The 15,200-nt window shown below is 38.7% G+C and overlaps 1 long non-coding RNA gene across 1 annotated transcript in view; it reads left to right on the forward strand.

The window, feature by feature from the left end:
• Positions 1-15,200, forward strand: part of LOC138923725 (uncharacterized) — a 47,930-nt gene that overhangs the window by 1,063 nt on the left and 31,667 nt on the right. The window lies entirely within an intron of this gene.

Consider the following 15,200-nt stretch of genomic DNA (forward strand, 5'->3'; position numbering starts at 1 on the left):
GGTCAAAACACAGGAAGGTACTAGGCCAAAAGCTGCCTAGCTTGCCCGAGTGGCGAGGGAGGGAAGTATCAGGAATACAGAAGTAGTAAGGGCAGTGTTCCAGTATTTTGAATTTTTGCCTGGGGTCCTCTTGCCAGCAGGATGAAGGCTGATGTGCAGTGTCCCTAGTCCCATGTAAAGTCATAGATTCATGGGAGAGAGTTTGAGAATACTTCACAAGCCAGGCAGAACACTGAGACCATTGGACACTGACAGGTTCAATGCCATTTTAGCTTTTGATAATTCAGCTTTGTTCTCTCATAGGTTTTTGAACAATGGATTGTGGGGGCCAGTCCTGTGGCCAAATGGTTAAAGTTCCACATGCTCCACTTCTGTGGCCTGGATTCACAGGTTCAGATCCCAGGCATGGACGTACTCCACTCATCAGCCATGCTGTGGAGGCATCCCACATACAAAATAGAGGAGAGATTGGCAAAGATGTTAGCTCAGGGTGAATCTTCCTCACCAAAAAAACAACTACAACAAAAAGATGTATTGTGGGACTATACCAATAGAAAAATGACAAACTCATATTAGGTCACACCTGTCCTATGATATGTGACCAACTGGGCCCTTGGAGCAGGATTGCAAACTATAGAAAATTACATTCCCCTCCCCCAGCTTTCTGCACACTTCTCCCACTTCCCCATCACTCTCACCCTCCCCCTCAGGAGCTGAATGCTGCCCTTCCATGGCCTCAACCTTCCATCACCCATGTCTGTCCTCTTGGGGTGCCACAGAGGCTCCTCTTCTCTGATTTCATGGATCTCAACCAGTTGTTAGGCAGAAAGAAAGCTCGTACATATTTCTAATTGATTAATTCACATTGAGGTGGTAATATCTGACAGGGTTAAACTTACTGGCAAGATAATAACATTTAAAAAATATCTACCCTTCAGTGAATTCCTGAGTTAGTGTGAGTTGTTGAGGGGATGTTTTTAAAAGAGAACTTTTCCAAGGCCCCTGCCTTTTTCTCACAATTGCAAGGGCAGAAGTTGGCACCTTGGGATAGAAGTCTGAAAAGTTTTTAATTTATGGCCAGGAATCTGAAATCTATAGGATCTAGAATATTTCCTCAGTCATTCTTTGAACTCTGAACTTAGTTCACTCCCTTTGAATTATGAATTTGAATTATAGTGACTGCAGTCCTGAACTTTACTCAGACTTTGATTTAAGAACTGAAAGGCAAGAGGAGTTGCTGACCTCAAAAAATTTTTCTTGAATTTCTTTCATAGGAGGAGTTAGGCCAAGTAGACTCTTACATGTTGTGTAAGCATAGCTCATAAAATGTGAAATGGCTTGAATTAAATTATGATAACATAGGACAAATGGGGAGACGATGTTTTACGTTCTTAATTAGGCTCTATCTGGTTGAACACGTTCACCACTTCCACAAAACATTTTTGGTGGGCAAGATAAAATGGTATTGATGTTTATGTGTCAGGCAACTTAGTTGGGAGATAACCCAGATAAAAGAAAAATAATTGGAGGTAAAAGTAATGAAATAAATAAAGTTTTTAGCTATGAATCAAGTATGGAAATAATTGCATAAGTTGGAAAGGTGGAAGTTAAATAAGAAGGAAGGAAGGAAATATTTCCAATAAACTCAGCCCACTAAAAAGTATACCAGCAGTCAGCCTTGTGGCCTAGTGGTTAAGTTCAGCACACTCCACTTCGGCGGCCAGGGGTTAGTTCCTGGCTGTGGACCTACACTATTCATTGGTGGCCGTGCTCTGGCAGCTACCCACATACAAAATAGAGGAAGAGTGGCATAGGTGTTAGCTCAGGGTGAATCTTCCTCAAGCAAAAAAAGGAAGATTGGCAACAGATGTTAGCTCAGGGCAAATCTTCCTCAGCAAAAAAAAAAAATTAGTATACCAATATGGAGGCAAGAGTGCCTTAACTCTAATCCTTAACACATTCTATCATGCCTCTGCCTAGTTCCACCTAGTACATAAACACTGCTGACCAAATAGATTTAAGTAATTGAAGATATAAGATGTATCTTAACATTCAAACTTATTTTCTGTTTTTGCATGCTTTTTTTAAAAACAATTTTGTTTCCATATGTTGTTTTCCATTATTCTGAGGCAAAAGATTCAAAAGAACCCTTTGATTAATTGTAAGGATCTAGCTTTTGTCCTGGATTTTGCCATTTTCTATAGTCTCCTGTGAAATAACTACTCTAATTTTGTCTTCAATCTACTCACCTTGTATGACCATGACTCTTCTGATAGTAGTAGTGATGGAATTCTTTGCCAAGGTGAGTGTTTGGCCACTGAACCATTTCACCTACTTCCTATTAATTTCTTCAGTCTTTTCTGAACCACTTACCAACAAGAACTTCTGCCTCTGTATACCTATTTCCTAACCAGCACCCTCATTTTTCCTCTGGTCAAGGTCACTTAATATCTCTCTGCCCCAAATCCAGTGGAGTTTATCACTCAGGGATCTAAAGAATACCTGTGTTGCCCTTTCTCCATCTATCTTGCCACATCATAATTCAAATACAGCACACTAATTCACCTACCAAGAACACTTCATTCTCCACCAGCTCTGGTTTCAGCTCTCCTACTCAAAAAAAGTCTAGCACCGCCAATTACAGTCAACCCAGTGTGGTTTCCTTATATGTTTTCCTGGAAAAGGAGCAGCAGAGGCATTCTGCTGATTGGCCTCAGGTCCTCAGACATGCCATCTGGATCTTCTTGAGTAATTAACATAATGCCTGCTCATGCCCAAAATTGGACGACAACTTCTGGGGGCTCTTCAATGAGAATCTCACACTTCCGGGGCCTTGTCTAACTTTAGTAGCCTTCCTCCTTTCCTGCAACACATTTTTACTGTAGTATCAGAAGATAGTAGAGAGTAGAGTATTGTTTTCTAGAGATTATGGACTCTGACAATGTGAATCCCAGACCTAGGACTCAATCTACTGGGAAAGGGATGTTATGAGGGGACCAACAATTGCAGATACACTTGTCCTGTGTCTGAACTTGCTCAGCATCTTTAATAACTCTGTCCTCATCTACAGTCATTGTCATAGACCTCTAGAAAAGGGGTGCTAGTCAAGAGAGACTCTCCTGGCTCCCCAAACCACTGATTCCAATTTTGCTTTCCTTTACTTAAAATTCCTTTTTCAGTCTATCCTCCTTTGGACTTGGTGCCCTACATTGTGTTTGTAGATCCCCAGCCTCCCTTTGTCTGGGATGTGGTTTGTGATTCATCTTTGCTCCAAGTCCCTATTTACTGGCCGGCCCTTCCCCACTATGACTATGAGAACAGAGACTGAAGCTGGAACCCTGGGATTCTTCTTGCTTTCAAGGAAAGCTGGGGATTGTCAACCAACAAGAACTCTGCCTGTGCCTCAGCACCTGCAGAGAAAGTCTCCTTCCATGGACCTCCTCCTTACTCACACCAAAGCAGTTCTAAATTAATTCTGTTTAAAATATTGACCCAATTAATCTCCACCATGCTTCACATTTCTGATCTCCTTTCTTAATGTAAGCCTGTAGACATCTCTTCTATCCTGTAGTCTCATCTCCTTATTTCTTTTAATTCATAGATTCACCCATTCATTCATCCTGCAAATGTTCACTCACTGCCTACTATGTGTCTGGAACTCTATTCAGCAGTGGGAATACAATAAAAATTCATATCTCTACTCTCAAGAATGTAAAGATGGAGAGAAAGTTTGTTAAACAGGCAATTAGAAATTTTCACTATTCCCTCTAGAAGCACAATTGTGGTAAACAAACTCCTCTGCATCATAAAACTCTTTGTGTAACTGACATACTCTGGCCTTAACTGAAACCCACCTCTCTCCAAGGACAATGAGTCCCTAGCAGCCAACTTAAGTAGAGGTTATGCCTCCCATACTCAGAGCCAAAAAATGAGGTCAACCTTCTTCTTTATCCTCAGTGTCACCTTCAGGTCATTTATTGCCCATTCTCATAGACATTTCTGCTCCTTTGAGAATCTTGACCCTCATGACCAACATTTTCACCCCTCTTTACCTCTACAATTTATCAAATTCCTAGTAATTCTGCTGCATTTATGGAAAATTTGGTATCTGGCTCAAAGCCTTTTTTTCCTCCTGAAGTCCTAACATCGTTCTGGGTGTCAGGATCCACCAGCTCGCAGATGGATAATCTATCTAAATCCTAGCGTCAGAGTGCTTTCACCTCCTTACTGACACATAAGGAAGACAGAGCATTCACCCCTTCTCTGCAGTGGTTTCTAAACAACAAGTATCCAAAATAAGTAGGCTCCATTACATATTGATTCATATATATATAGTCCTAGACAATTCAGCAGCTTCCAAAGTAATCTCTAGGTCTCAAGTCTTGTCCCATTTAAGTCTGCTCTTCACATTGGTGTCTGAGAACTCACCTTAAAATGAAAATGTGACTGGCTCAGAACCTTTTATGCCATGCCATTGCCTACAGAAGAGAGTCCAAGCTTCACCAGAGCATCCAGGGCTCTCACTGCTACCCCTTTCCTGCCTGTCATTGCCACCTATGCCTTTCATTTTGTGAGCCAGCAACACAGAACTGCTTGTGGTCCCCAACTTGCCACACTATTTCTAACCACTTCACATTTTTTTAATCTTTCCCCTCTGACCATTTTCCCCCTCACTTCTCCAGCCAACTCCTACTTTAAACTCAACAAAAATATCACTTCTCTCAGGACCTTCTCCCGAGGTGTAGACTGTGTAGGGTTGTATTCCATAGTCCCATGAGGCTTTTGGTAGTATATGAAATTTTTGAAGTTAAGTCTATTATTTTCTTTCTAAATCTATACAGAGTTACAGTAATTAAATAATTGATTTTCTCCATGTCTAATTACTTGACTACTAGACTACTCTACAGCAGAGTAGATAGCCTCCTATTATGTGTACATGTTTATCATTGCTCCCACTAAGCTGTATTGTAATAACACAGACTATATTGTAATAATCCTTTTAAGTGTCTCCCTCACCAGTCTCTCAGCCCCTTGAAGGAGATAAATATGTTTCTTTCATTTAAGTAACTGGCATCTGGCAGAATTACTGTCACAAAACAGGTACTTGACAATAATTTGTTGAATTAACACTTTCTTCTCCACCTCAAGGCGATATCCTTCAGTCTCTATTATAGAGATTGCAAATTTTGAGCTTTTGGTCAGTTTTTTGGCAGTCAAGATACAGAAAAGTAAGTTTCTTCATGGATTGGAAATGATCAGTAACATTAGCAAAACCTCCTTCTCCCTTCAACCGCCTGTATATGAGCCTAACACCATCTGAAAGTTAGGATAGTGTGACTTGAGAGGTCCTCACTTCAAACTGGGACTCAACTTCAGTTTGATTTACTCTGTGACACTGTATGCTGAACATAAGTACACTCCCAAGCCATCCTGAATCAGGTTATTATTTCTTAACAAATAAAATTTATAGTGGGCTTCCAGGAAATACTAGAGCAGGAAATAATATCTTTTTTGTTCTTTCTAACTTTCCCTTTAAAATAGCCAAAAAAATGTAAAAAGCAGAGAGATAAAACCCAAAGCAGCTCTAGCATTAAAGATAAAACCTGTCATAGGTCAGAATTTGGGATTAGTTTGAACTAATTACAGAACCCTTGAGATCAAAGTAGAATTCTTCATCAGCCGCAGAGCACAGTAACCTACGCAGGTGATAGCCAATGCAGGGGAATGCGCCCAGCAGGAGGTTTTCTGAACAACCCTTTTACCTCTGTGTTTGCTCTTTTGGGCGTCAGTAACTTACTGCATCTCTCCTTTGCAATGTGAAAAAGAAAAACCCTTTTCTTCCCCAGAATAAATTTGGACCATTCTGTCAGATGTTACTTGATATATAGAGATTTCTGCCAGGAATAAAATTACTTGAATAATTAACCTAATTCTGCTTGCAGTTGCCCTTGGATTATAACTGTGTCCCTATGCCCTTCACTCAGTCTAAGATGTGTGCCTTTCTTGCTCAGATAATTGTTCAACATCTTCATCTGGGTCTTCAGGCCTAAAGTCTGTAAACCCACTTTGTTTCCTCTCTTATGTTACTGGCTGCATCTTTCTTCTGAGTATTGGTTTTTTGAAGCCCAGGTCTATCTGACTAGGATAATTTGTTAGATAAGTGGGAAAACTCCTGTATTTGCTCTTGTGTCCACATTTTCTGTTCATCTTAAATCCAACCTAGTGTTTAGCAGTGTGCATACTGCAGGTGAGTCAAAGACAGCATATTCCTTTCTTTCACTGACTCACATGTCAGCTGAGAAGCTACTAACTGGGCTCATTTTTTTCCCTAATTACCTAACCTGGCCTTCCAGTATATTCTATCAGTGCCCTCCTGCTCCTTGTTGAGTCTGGACTGGTAGGAAGGTGACTAGTACTTCCTGCAAGTTTGCTGACAGACTTTCTCTTCTAATAAAAATCAGCAATTTTCTGGCCTACTGCTTTTCTGCTCCTTCTCCATTAGATGTACTTTGAAAGCACATCAAGGATTCATGGAAAGGTTTTTTTTGTTTTGTTTTGTTTTTGAGGAAGATTAGCCCTGAGCTAACATCCACTGCCAATCCTCCTCTTTTTGCTGAGGAAGACTGGCCCTGAGCTAACATCTGTGCCCATTTTCCTCTACTTTTATGTGGGATGCTGTCACAGCATGACTTGATAAACAGTACATAGGTCCACACCCAGGATCTGAACCAGGAACCCCAGGCCACTGAAGCAGAGCATGTGAACTTAACTGCTTCGCGACCAGGCCAGCCCTGAATGGAAAGGTTTTTGAGATAATAGGAAACCAAACTTTGGCTAGTTAATCCTTATGTTGAAATTATTACCATAATTTTGAAATAATCTATAAAAATATGCATAATGTGGATCTGTTGTAGTCCAATTAATAATCCAGTTCAACAATAAAATTTGAATTCTCAGATCCATAGACTGGAACACATAACCAGGCACCTTTCCAAAATTCTCCTGATATTTTGTTGTGTGCTGGATAGACTGAGTAAACTGAGGGTGACAGGCTGGATGGATTCCCTTTCTCTTATCCTTTGAGAAGTGCAGTCATGATGTAACAATTCTCTTAACTTTTGCATTTCTTCTCCCAGAATCTGGTACAGCAGTGTAGCAGTGTAAACAGGCTATATATATATATATATGAATTATTAAATGAAAATTCACTATTTTTAAATATGATTTGTAGATCTGTTTCATCATAAAGTGTTGTGGATATAAAGACTACTGGAATTAATTAAAATGCATAGATAAATCTAGTCTTAGTGAGTGAAAAAATATCAAACTGTGTACTTTTAGTTCTTGAAACAAGATGAAAGGCAAACTGTCTTCCCCATATCCAAATTGTTTCCAATTGTTCACTTAAATTCATTACAGTTCATTTCTTTCTAAGAGAGAAAGATTGTGGAAGCATTGCTAAGATACTGGTTCATGTGAAAACATGGGCCTTTTCAATTTAAAAAATAGGAAGCTTTGATTTGTAGCATTTGCTGATTTCTATATGTAAATGTTTCAACCATGGCTGATTTCAAGCTGTAAAGAGTTTAACGACTGACTTACAAAATTCCTGCATATTTAACAGTTGGCGCTTGCCAGCCAGTATGAGCTGGCTCCAGCATAACCCTGGATCTGGTGTCTGACCCCAGGTGCCCATTATCTCTCTGTTAACTGTACCCAGATGAGAGTCCTCAATGTACACCGTCACTCCAGAGACAAACTGGTCTCAGCAGTGACCATTTCTAATAACTTTTTTCTGTGATTTGAATATCACAGCATATCACAACGTAAGCAGGCTTTCTCATTTATGCAGTAGACTTTGTTTCCTATGTTATTTTTCTACATCCTTACAATTGACAAAGAGACAAGTACATACCTTCTACAAACTTCCACAATAAAGAGCTATTTTGCTCATCTCAGCACCTTTTGTTTTGATGCTGCATGGCATATCCACTTTAATTAATGCTTGTTTTTGGCACTGTGTGTATGATGTGCGGCACACCCAGCCTAAGTAACTTTGTAAAGACAGCATTCTTTAAGAGGTGCTGCTTATCTGGCAATGCCTGCTGGGATCTCCCAATCTGTAGCTCCAGGAGTTGGAAGGATCCTGCCAGTCCAGACGGATGTATAACCTGGGAGGTTTGTTTCAACTCTTGACTTAGGAAAACTGAAAAATTTTGTGAATATTTGTAGGACGTCCTTAGTCTTTGCATTGCCCTTCCTCAAAGATCCATTTAGAGTAGGCTTTGTCAGCGACATTACCAGGAAGGCTTTGTATTCCTGCAAAATTTGGCTGTCTGTGTTCGTCACTGACTAGATGGGTCTGTGTTGCTGTGGTGATGTCGGTGTCTGTAATCCAAGGGCATTTGTTCAATGTATCTTCTCCATCTTACTGACGGCGGGAGGAGTGGACATTTTAATCTCCTTTGAGTAAATCTGATTTTGAAATAGCATTCTCAAAACAAGATTGTCATAATACTTCCTGGATAGTGACATTAAATTCTCCCCACTGACAGTAGGTGTTTGGAGGTGTTACTGTTTAACAGTTCCATTCCCAATACCCTTTGGGCCACAGCCTTTAATATATAGAATGTTTGTGTGGAAGAGATATAAAAGGAATGTAGCCACTTCTTTCCCCTCAACCCAACTCTGGCGATCCCAGGAGAGACACATAGCAGTTCATGAATTCAGAGCAAAGCTCTTTTCCTAAAATAAGCTAATAAAATTAGGTGGAAGACAGAAGATGGCTGGATCCCAATTTGGGGGGTGGATGTGGGAATACGGTGGGTCCCCTCTAGGGAATAGACTTGAGTATTTTGTCACAGTGCCAGCTGGGGGCCTCTTCCAGGTGCTGCTTCCTGGGTATGGAAGGTTGGGGCCCAGTCAGAGTTGGGCAGAACCCCATCCTATGCACTGACAAGTTTTCCCTGGAGCTTAGAGGCTGTCATGGCACTTGGGGTGTTCATACCCACAGTGTAGGCTTCTTGGTACACACATTCCAAAGGTTAGGAACACAAATCTATCACCCAAAACCCAAATCCCTGAACTCACACACAACATGAGAGAATGCTAAGGTTCTTCAGTTCTAAGAAAAGGCATAAATAGTGATAATCTTGAAACAGTGGTAGGGAAATCAAAGCCTAAGTGTAAGTCTGAGAAAATCAGATGTAAATATAAAAAGAATAAAATAAGAATGTATAGGGGCTGGCCCCATGACCTAGTAGTTAAGTTCACATGCTCCGCTTCAGCAGCCCAGGGTTTCACTGGTTCGGATCCTGGGCATGGACCTAGCACTGCTCATCAAGCCATGCTGAGGTGGCATCCCACATATCCGATCAAAAGGACCTACAACTAGAATATACAACTATGTACTGGGGGGCTTTGGGGAGAAGAAGAAGAAGAAAGGAAGACTGGCAACAGATGTTAGCTCAAGTGCCAATCTTTAAAAAAAAAAATGTTAAAGAACATATAGCTATATAACTTTCAGAAGTAGCAGAGAAATTTTGATCTATTCAAAGACGACTAAAAAGAAGGAAAAAAGAAACAAAGTATAGCAAACAACATATGAAATAAAATGAGAGAAACAAATGTTTACATATCAACAATTATAATGCAGGGAAGATCATGCAGTGTTCATTCCCTGAGACTGCTGGTGGCCAGGGGCAGCTGTTTGGACAATGTGTGGGTGGATCTTGCTGTGTAGGCTGGGATGTCCACGTGGTGCACACGCAGCCAGGGTGGAAGGGGAGCTGGTCATGGCCCAGGGCCGCCTCTGTCATACTCACACCCAACGACACGTTCTATCACGGAGATTCCGGGAGTCCCAGAATTCTATAGAATCTGGACTTCCATATCATTTGGAAGACATATTTGTCAAGAAAGGAGGAGAGAATTTTTTTTATTTAATGATTTTTTAGTTTGATTTATCACTTTTAAATATTTAGATATGTGTGTATGAGCCTCTCTCTGAACATTGTGAGTGGGCCTGGCAGTGGAGGCACTAAGAAGTGGGGAGAATCTGGACATGTTGGAAGCAGAACCAACAGGCCCTACTGGTGGATTGGATGTGGGGTGTGAAGAACAAGAGGATTTCATAGACTCTGCGATGGATGGGGTTGCTGTCACCTGAGATGAGGAAGGCTGTGGGTAGAGTGGGTTTGGGGAGGGCTGTTCAGGATTTCAGTTTTAGAAATACTTATTATTTGACATCCAAATGGAACTATTAAATAGGCAGTTAGTATATGTATCTCAAGGTCAGGAGAGAGGTCTGGGCAGGCTTTATTTTGTGGATAGTAGCAGGCAGAGTAATGGTGTTTACTGCCATCACAGGAGAGATTTCACCAATTGTCTAAGTGTAGACAGAGACAAGAAGCAGGCAAGGTCTGAGACCCAGCATCTTCCATCATTAAACAGCAACTAACTTATCCAAAGTATCAGCACATTCAAGTATTTTAGGTATATTTTTTAAGAGTTTTATACTGAGATGTTGGAGAAAATCTAGTTCTATTCAAAGCTAACAGGAGCCTACTGAAATTCTTTGAAACCTTTGAAAGTCATGTTTTTTCTTCTATGTTCTGTGACGTAGAAGCTTGACCTCAACAAAGTATTCCTTTTAATTTTTACCCCCTGGGGTCCATGGATTTATTCTCAGGGGTCTTCAACTTCCACACAATAACATTTTTATGAGTAGATTCATTAAAAGTTCTAAGTTATTTTGAAATAATTTCAATCTTAAAGCACACTTGAAAGAATAATACAAAAAACATTCTCACATGTACCCTTCACCCAAATTCACCACTAGTAACATTTCACCAAATTTTAATCACAAAAACATTTTTTCCCCCAGAACTATTTGAGAGGTCATTGCAAACATGCAATATGATGACTTCTACTCCTGAATAATACTTCAGCATATATTTCCTAAGAGCAAGGACATTCTCTTATAATACCATGGTCCAAAAGCCAAATGCAGAAAATTTTAGCTTTGACAGGATATTAGGATCTAATATACGATTTATAGTCATATTTCACCTATTGTCCCCATAATGTTCTTTATGTCAAGTTTTTACCCAATCTAGGACCTTGCATTGCACTTAGTCATCATGTGTTTTCTTGAAGCTTTATCAACATATAATTTACGTACCATATAATTCACTCATTTTAAGTGTACAATTTCACAATTATTGGTATATTTACAGAGTTGTGTAACCGTCACAATTTTATTTTAAATCATTTCCATCACTGTGAAAAGAAACTTCCTGTCTATTTTCCTTCACTCTTTTGTCCCACCTTAGCCCCAACAACCACTGATCTACTTTCTATCTCTATAGATTTGCCTTTCTGAGCATTTCAAATAAGTGGGATCATACAGTACATGACCTTTGGTGTCTGGCTTCTTTCACTTAGCTTTCAAGGCACATACATGTTGTAGAATGTATCAGTACTTCATTCCTTTTTATCGTGGAATAATATTCTATTGCAACATTTATTCTATGCCACATTTAGTTTATCTGTTGTCTCTAGTTGATGGACATTTGGGTTTTTTCCACTTTTTGGCTATTATGAATAATACTGCTATGGATATTCACATACAAGTTTTTATGTGTATGTATGTTTTCATTTCTCTTGAGTAGATACCTAGGAGTGGAAGTGGAGTCATATAGGTAGCTCTATGTTTAACTTTTTAAGAAACACCCAACTGTTTTCCAATGTAACTGCATTATTTTACATTTCCACTGGCAGTGTATGAGGCTTCTGATTTCTCCACATTCTCACCAACACCTGATATTGTCTGTCTCTTTAAGCCTTTCTAGCCATCCTAGTGAATATGAAATGGAATTTTATTGTGGTTTTGACTTGCATTTCCCTGATGACTAATGATGTTGAGCCTCTTTTCATGTGCCATATACCATTCATTTATCTCCTTTGGTGAAATGTCTATTCAAACCTTTTGCCCATTTTAAAAATTGTATGTTTTCTTATTATTGAGTCATAAGAGTTCTTTTTGTATTCTAAATATAAGTCTCTTTTTGGTTAAATGATTTGCAAATATCATCTCCCAGTCTGTGGCTTATATTTTTACTTTCTTGATGGTGTCTTTCGAAGTGCACAAGTTTTGAATTATTTTTTGATTAGTTTATTGAGGTCATATTGGTTTATAACATTGTGTGATTTCAAGTGTACATTATTATATATCAGTTTCTATGCAGACTACATTGTACTCACCATCAATAGTCTAGTTTTTTATCAGTCACCATACATATGTGCCCCTTTACTCCTTTTGCCCTCTCCCCCATCCCCTGTCTCTCTGGTAACTACTAATCTGTTCTCTTTGTCCATGTGTTTGTTTATCTTCCACATATGAGTGAAATCATATGGCATTTGTCTTTCTCTGTCTGGCTTATTTCGCTTAACATAATCCCCCCGAGGTCCATCCATGTTGTTGCAAATGGCATGATTTTGTATTTTTTATGGCTGAGTAGTATTGCATTGTATATATATATACCAGATCTTCTTTATCCATTCATCAGTTGATGGGCACTTGGGATGCTTCCACATCTTGGCTATTGTGAATAATGCTGCAATGAACATAAGGATGCATAAATCTCTTTGTATTGTTGATTTCAAGTTCTTTGGATAAATACCCAGTAGTGGAACAGCTGGATTATATGGTATTTCTATTTTTAATATTTTGAGAAGTCTACATACTATTTTTCATAGTGGCTGCATCAGTTTGCATTCCCACTAGCAGTGTATGACAGTTCCTTTTCTCCACATCCTCACCAACACTTTTTATTTCCTGTCTTGTTAATTATAGCTATTCTGATGGGTGTAAGGTGATATGTCATTGTAGTTTTGATTTGCATTTCCCTAATAGTTAGTGATGTTAAACATCTTAATGTGCCTGTTTGTCATCTGTATATCTTCTTTGGGAAAATGTCTGTTCATATCCTCTGCCCACTTTTTGATCAGATTGTTTGTTTTTTTGTTGTTGAGTTGTGTGAATGCTTTATGTATTTTAGAAATTAACCCCTTGCTGGATATATGATTTGCTAATATTTTCTCCAAGTTGGTGTGTTGTCTTTACATTTTGTTCATGTTTTCCTTTGCTTTGCAGAAGGTTCCTAGTCTGATAGAGTCACATTTGTTTACTTTTTCTTTTGTTTCCCTTGCTTGAGTAGACATGTATTCCAAAAGATACTGCTAAGATCAATGTCAAAGAGTGTACCGTGTATATTTTCCTCTAGAAGTTTTATGGTTTCAGGTCTTACATTCAAGTCTTTAATCTATTTTGAGTTAATTTTTGTGTACAGGGTAAGATAATGGTCTACTTTTACTCTTTTTCATGTGGCTGTCCAGTTTTCCGAACACCACTTATAGAAGAGACTTTCCTTTCTCCATTGTATGTTCTTGGCTCCTTTGTCAAAGATTAGCTGTCCATAGATGTGTGGTTTTATTTCTGGGCTTTCAGTTATTTTCCATTGATCTGTGTGTCTGTTTCTCTGCCAGTGCCATGCTGTTTTGATTGCTATAGCTTTGTAGTATACTTTGAAGTCAGGGAGTGTGATCCCTCCAGCTTTCTTCTTTTTTCTTAGGATTCCTTTGGCTATTTGGCGTCATTTGTTGTCCCATATAAATTTTAGGATACTTTGTTCTATTTCCATGAAGAACATCATTGGGATTCTGATTGGGATTGCATTGAATTAGTAGCTTGCCTTAGGTAGTATGGACATTTTAACTATGTTTATTCTTCCAACCCATGAGTATGGAATATCTTTCCATTTCTTTATGTCTTCTTTGATGTCTTTCAATAGTGTCTTACAGTTTTTAGCGTATAGGTCTTTCATCTCATTGGTTAAATTTATTGGAAGGTATTTTTATTCTTTTTGTTGCAGTTGTAAATGGGACTGTATTCTTGACTTCTCTTTCTGCTAGTTTATTATTAGCATATAGAAATGCAACCGATTTTTGTAAGTTGATTTTGTACCCTGCAACATTGCTTAGTTGTTGATTATTTCTAGTAGTTTTCCAATGGATTCTTTAGGGTTTTCTATATGTAAAGTCATGTTGTATGCAAACAGTGAGAGTTTCACTTCTCCATAGTCTGCTTGGATTCCTTTTATTTCTTTTTCTTGCCTAATTGCTCTGGCTGAAATGTTTAGTACTATGTTGAATAAGAGTGGCAAGAGTGGGCACCCTTGTTTTGTTCCTGTTCTTAGAGGGATGGCTTTCAGTTTTTCATCATTAAGTATGATGTTGGCTGTGGGTTTGTCATATGTGGCCTTTATTATGTTGGGGTACTTTCCTTCTATATCCATTTAATTGAGACTTTTTATCATAAATAGACATTGTATCTTGTCAAATGCTTTCTCTGCATCTATTGAGATGATCGTGTGATTTTTATTCCTCATTTTGTTAATGTGTTGTATCACATTGATTGATTTGCAGATGTTGAACCATCCTGCATCCCTGGAATAAATCCCACTTGATCATGGTGTATGATTCTTTTACTATATTGTTGTATTCGATTTGCTAATATTTTGTTGAGGATTTTTGCATCTATGTTCATTAGTGACGTTGGCCTATAACTTGCCCTTTTTATGTCATCCTTGTCTGGTTTGAATATCAGGGTAATGTTGGCCTCATAGAATGAGTTAGGAAGCCTCCCATCTTCAATTTTTCAGTAGAGTTTGAGAAGGATAGGTATTAAATCTTCTTGTATGTTTGATAAAATTCTCCAGAGAAGCCATATGATCCTGGACTTTTGTTTTTGGGGAGGTGTTTTTATTAATGTTTGAACCTCTTTACTTGTGGTTGGTCCATTTGGATTCTCTATTTCTTCTTGATTCAGTTTTGGGAGGCTGAATGATTCTAAGAATGCATCCATTTCTTCTAGGCTATACAATTTGTTGGCATGTAGTTTTCCATAGTATTCTTTTATAATCCTTTGCATTTCTGTGGTATCCATTGTAATTTCTCCTCTTTCATTTTTAATTTTATTTATTTAAGTCTTCTCTCTTTTTTTCATAGTGAATCTGGCTAAGGGTTTGTCAATTTTGTTTCTCTTCTCAAAGAACAAGCTCTTAGTTTCATTGATCCTTTCTACTGTTTTTTGTTTGTTTGCTTTTAGTCTCTGTTTCATTTTTTTCTTCTTGAATTTT

The sequence above is a fragment of the Equus caballus genome, chromosome 4 (assembly GCF_041296265.1).
Source record: "Equus caballus isolate H_3958 breed thoroughbred chromosome 4, TB-T2T, whole genome shotgun sequence".
Classification (NCBI taxonomy): domain Eukaryota; kingdom Metazoa; phylum Chordata; class Mammalia; order Perissodactyla; family Equidae; genus Equus; species Equus caballus.